Here is a 6,117-nt window from a genome sequence, read left to right on the forward strand (position 1 = left end):
GAATAACCTTGTTGATGGCCCTGAGATCTGTCACCATTCTCCATTTACCTGATTTTTTCTTAACCACAAATACAGGAGAATTCCAAGGGCTGGTAGATTCTTCTATATGTCCAGCATCTAGTTGCTCTTGTACCAGCTGTTCTAAAGCCTGTAGCTTTTCCTCAGCTAAAGGCCATTGCTTTGTCCATATTGGTTTCTCAGTCAACCATTTTAGAGGCAAGGCTGTTGGTATTTCTGAAGGGACATCAATTGCTTGTTCCTGCACAGCCCTAATGGCCAGTTTTGTCCTTTTGTAATAACTTTTAATATTCCTTTCAGAAATATGGGCTCTAGAAGTAGCAGGAATGTTAATTTGAGTATTCCATTGTTGTAATAGGTCACAACCCCATAAATTCATTGCAATATTGGCTACATAAGGCCTTAATTTTCCTATTTGTCCCTCAGGCCCTATACATTCAACCCATCTCGTGCTCTGCCTTACTCGAGATAGGGTTCCAATTCCCAGGAGCTGAACATTTACATTCTGAAGAGGCCAATATGGATGCCAAGATTCTGGGGTAATGATACTTACATCAGCACCTGTGTCCAGTAGGCCAGTAATAAAAATGCCATTTACACACACTCTCAGCTTAGGTCTTTGATCATTTATAGAAGTTTGCCAAAACACACGTAAACTCATCTTTCTGATTACTATTGCTTGTAACAGTAGGCATGTGGCTTTCTAATTGTCCTGACGAGGCATGTTCTCTGCAGAAACTGGGAATGTCTGAACCATGTTTGCCATGGTGGCCTGAGAGGCCCCCCCTCTCACGTTTACCGTCTGTATCAGGTTGCCTTGTCTATCTCTTGTAGACCTGCATTCATTCGTCCAGTGTCTGCCCTTCCCACATCTTCTACATAAACCTGAAGGCTGATTCCTTCTATTCCTGTTATTTCTAGAAGACGCATTATTATTATTTCTGAAAACCCGTTGTTTACAATTCCTTTTCATATGACCCATTTTGCCACAATTAAAACATTTGGTATTCTGGTGTCTCCTTTTACCATTGGAAATTGCTTCTTCTACCCATGCTTCAGTGCCATAGTCAAATGTGTCAACATCTAGTGTATGCAAGACCCATTCTTCCAAGGACGCTGATCTGAACATTAAAGGCCTCAAGATCCTTTTGCATTCCACATTAGCATTTTCGTAAGCCAAGGACTCAATTATTATACGTCTTGCTTCTGGGTCAGGTATCCCCATTTGTACAGCCTTAGTTAATCTTTGTAAAAAGTCACTAAAGGGTTCTCTCTGACCCTGTTTAACTGTGACAAATGATTCCATTCTCTGTCCTGGGTCTTGTACTCTGTCCCAAGCCCTTAAGGCTGCTGTATACATGGAGAGTATGTTTTCATCCAAATTAGCTTGTTCCTGAGGGTCTGAAAAGAGCCCTTCACCTAGAATTTTATCTAAGGAAACGTCAATTCCCTTCGCCTTTTCCTGCTGTTCTAAAAGTCTAGCCTCTTGCCTGAATAAGCATTTCCATTTTAATTGCGGTCCACTCTCAAGGACCGCGGAGCTCAGCTGGAGCCAGTCCAAGGGGGTTGCTTTGCTTGTTGTGGCCCAAGATTTTAGCATCTCTTTAACAAAAGTGAGTGCATCCCAAAAGACATGATGGCCTGTTTAATTTCTTTGAGATCATTCATACGGACAGGCTCCCATGTATCTTCCTTGATGACCCTAGGGTTTCTGGAACCAACCACCTTTTCTGTTGTTATTACAGGAAAGGCATGTAGAGCTGTAGGTAGAGCTTTGTGAAAATTTTCCCGGAGGGATTTATCCACAGATGTAGTTAAAATTTGCCTTTCTACCCTTTGCTCTTCTTCATCAGAATTTAGAAATTCCTCAATCTTTTCAATTCTATTCACCATTGCTTTTTGTAATGTCTGAATCTCCTGCCCAGAATTATGTTCTAAAGCCTTCCTTGAGGATTCTAGAGTATGAAATTTGTCCAGTAGAGATAACTTGTCATCTTTGGACATAATTTTTATGGCATAAACCGTGCCTTCTTGTATTGACAATCTTTCCGCCAATCTGTCATAAGCTTTAGACAAAATTCGATTGTCACATTCAGCAGTTTTGATTCTCTCAGTTAACGTTTCAGTTCCTACAGAAAGGGACTGCTGAAACTTACGATCTAATTCAGCTGTTCCTTCTTCCATAGTAATGAATTTCTCCTTAACATCAGAAAGGGACTGCTGAAACTTACGATCTAATTCAGCTGTTCCTTCTTCCATAGTAATGAATTTCTCCTTAACATCAGAAAGGGACTGCTGAAACTTACGATCTAATTCAGCTGTTCCTTCTTCCATAGTAATGAATTTCTCCTTAACATCAACCTGTACTTTTTCTAGATTTTGCTCAGTTAACCGAGTCATGTTAAACAAAGATTTGTTTTCTTCCTGGAGAACTTCAAACTGATTCTTGAGAAGATTGTTGTCGCTCTCAATAGTTTTCAAACGTTCAACCTCTGCCTTAAGAGATTTGATCATTTTCCTATTATCAAACCAAATAGTGCTAAGGAAAATTAAGAATCCCAGGAATATCCATATATGTGGTGTGGTAGACACCTCTTGTAAGATCTCCCAAATGGTGCACTCAAAAGAACTATTGAAATAGGCTGCGGTCACGTTCTCAGACATTATTTAGAAAAGAAAAAGTTCTCTTACCTGTAATAACTGGTTCCTGCCAGTGGTGGCGAAAGAGTCCAGTTGAATCCACGTGTCCTAAATCTGAAATAAAACGACTCAAAAACAAAATTGAAACAGACACCAGGCTGATAAGTATTTTTTGCCGGGGCTCTCAGGCCGCTGTCACGTGACCTGAGCGCTGGCGGCGGTGGGAGGGGGAGCAGCAGACACAGGCAGCGCGTGCGCCGGCGGGCGGGCATGAGAAATCTGGCCGGGGCGGCATGGAACAGAGGCTTAGGCGCTGGTAAAAAGGCTCTGTCGATATCAAACTCACTGCTTGATACTCTAACAAGCAGCAGGGAAAATCGAGTCGCTCAGAATCTCAGCTGTTTCAGCGCGCGCCCAGAGAGACTGCTCAGAATCTCAACTTCTTCCGCGCACGCCCAGAGAGACCGCCGCAGCGACCGGGGGTGCAAGAGACTCCGATTCGGGGCCGGTTCTCGGCAAAGCCCCACGGGGCAGGCGCCAGATGTTCCCGCGCAAAATAAAGGCAATGCAGATATCAAAGAATATTTACCAGTTTATTGTTAAACTTACTGAACCAAAGTTCCAGCGTAGCACAGGTAGCGAGGAACAAAAAAGGGGCGAGCCGCCTCTCCGCGCACCCTTTATTGGCAGGGATTCGCCTGAGGCAAACCCCGCCCTCTAAAGGGAGCTGATTTAACCCCTTCACTTGGGCTATAAAACTCATGAACACACTCACCCACACACAGGATAAACATGTACATATGATGCCCACTAGTGTGTGACTTGCACACATATGATGAATGCACCGAACTCCATTATATCAGTATAGTAGGGAATCCATGATGCTATGTGGAGTCTGGCAAAGACCCCACACACCCATCAAACCGCCAAATACCAGTATGGTACTGATGTCTGACTCCCATCCTGTAAGGAACCTGCCATCCTGTAACTGGGCTATTTTTGGTTCCTTCATCTTCACAAACTTGGTTAAAATGTTAGAGTTGTCAAACTGGGAGTTAGGGTCCAGCATGTAGATCAGCTGTCCCAGGTCAGGTGATTTGGCTACAATTTGGGTGAGAAATTGTACCAGGGAATTCTGGTACACCCTCTCCTGTTCTTCTCCCTGTCCTCATCATCACTCTTGTGGGTGGGCCTGGAGCACAAAGAAGGTAAAATGGAATAAGCCTCCTCCTTAGTGGAAAACCTTGTCAATCCTTAATTTGACCTGACTCTCTGAGGGAATGCAGCACATTTTTTCCTACTAGGTCTCCTCATTCATTGGTTCACTCATTTTTCCAATGAATGATTGAATTCATCCATTCTTCCTTGTCTCTCTCTCTTCTTTCTTCCCTTCTTCCATTTCCCCCTTGATTGTAGAAATTTGAGCAGCAGGGCTGCATCCCCATGGGGCCACCTTGTAAGGTTATGCTCCGAAATAACAACACAAAAATATTCATTTCAACACTGCCTGCCCCATTATTTTCAGCCTCTTAACCCATGTCTAATAATGTATGTTGCAGCACGAGGTGCGCTTAGAAGGAAAGATTTAGCATGTCTGACCTGGTGGCTGGCTGTATCGCCATCTGCCTCAGAGTGCAGAGCTACCATTTCTGCCCATGGCAGACGTGCATGGCATCTCTGAGCTCAATTCCTATTCCTCCCAGCATGCTCTTATGTTTATTCCACCCACCTATGTTCTAACCTTTCAGGCCAAACAGTTTCTTTATTTAATTAACCAATGACCTATACTCCATCTTTACTCCTATTACTGTTTAAACAAGAATGGAATCTTTAACTTTAACATAGCAAAATTACCTATAACAAAACAGTTCTCAAGCAAGAATTACAGTTACAATATTTATATCTATTTTATCTTTTATCATAACAATGGAAAACTATAACTATCTATCTATTCTTCAACTCTATCATAGACTCCAGAATAATACAGTATTACCTAAGCAAACAAAAAGTAAGCCATTTTCAAACTCTAGAAATGACAGAGACATCTCGCTGCCTGGACAGTCACCCAAAGTTCCTCTGTACCGTTGGTGTTTCCATCCTCAGCCTACAGGCCCATAGTTTCCGGCAGACATTTCCATGAAGCAGGAAATTTCAAAGGCAGTCACTATCTGCTTGTCTTGAAGAATGTTTTGCTGACCCTTTCCTGAATCAGGAACACGAAAAGATCATCTCACATTTAGGCAAGTTCAGTAGTGCTGTCTCTGAGTGCTTTCTGTGTACAGTTTATGCAACAATCCAGGCAAGAGCAGTTTCTTCCCCAAATGGCTATCAAACTCCATAAGGATCCTCTTTGATGTCCATCTTCTTCCTGAAGTAGATATGTGCTGCCAAGAGTAGAGTGTCTCACTGTCATGAAAAACCCTAAGGTACTAAAACATTAAATAGCCTATTTTGTATTCTAGAGAGATATGAAGAATGCCTATCTAACTGAAATATATATATCTATGTAGCTAGAAAATCTAACTAACATGACTACAAACTTGACTATTATTAATGATTATCCATTAATAACCTATATACATTATATTTTTAAATGAACTACACAATCACAATACCTTAATGAAGATCAAAAATGCATATACATATAACAAAATTGACCTAAAATCTCTATCAGTAAAGCAAAATCTATACTAATGCAAATATTCATATCTATATCACATCCCACTTTAAATGTAAAAGAAAGTTTATAAGCCATATTTGGGAATGTGGGTGCAGTTTCTTCTCTCCAAAATGCTTCCTGCTGAATGGTGGCATCATTATTGATTTATCTCAGTTGGCAGTTGAGCGAAGCAATTTTTTAAAGGTGTTCACAGCAACCTTTAAGTAGGGCGTGGTCCATCCTACCATATTAGGATAGAGGCATCCACAGACTATCAGCCTCTGTGAAAACAAAATAGAAACTCCTTTCCAAAGCATCATGTCCTTAGATCCAAATTTCAAAGTCAAGGCATTTTCAAAATATCTATGTTGGATTATTTCAGCAGGTTTTATAAAGAAACATCTTTTAGCACCTATTGCTACTGCCTCAAAATTCAAATGATTCAAAAAGAGCATAATAGCATACAATATCAAAATTCGCTGTGAATTTTCCATCATTGTGCGCTTCAATTTAACCTCTATTTTGTTTATTTTTCCTTTTTATTTTTTGCCTTTTGAGACAGTTTCTTTGTATCTTTGACCTGGAAAAACTCTGTATACCTGTCTGTCCTTGAAGTCTCAGAGATCTGCCTCTCTCTGCCTTTCAGGCATTGGGATTAAAGGTGTATGCTACTACACATTGAACTCACGAAGATCTGTTTGTCTCTGCCTTCAAGGCACTGGGATTAAAGGCGTGTGCTACCTCACCTTGAAGGTACAGAGGTCAATCTCCCTCTGCCTCCCATGTGTTGGGTTTACAGG

This window comes from Microtus pennsylvanicus (assembly GCF_037038515.1).
Source record: "Microtus pennsylvanicus isolate mMicPen1 chromosome Y unlocalized genomic scaffold, mMicPen1.hap1 SUPER_Y_unloc_3, whole genome shotgun sequence".
In the NCBI taxonomy this organism is placed as follows: domain Eukaryota; kingdom Metazoa; phylum Chordata; class Mammalia; order Rodentia; family Cricetidae; genus Microtus; species Microtus pennsylvanicus.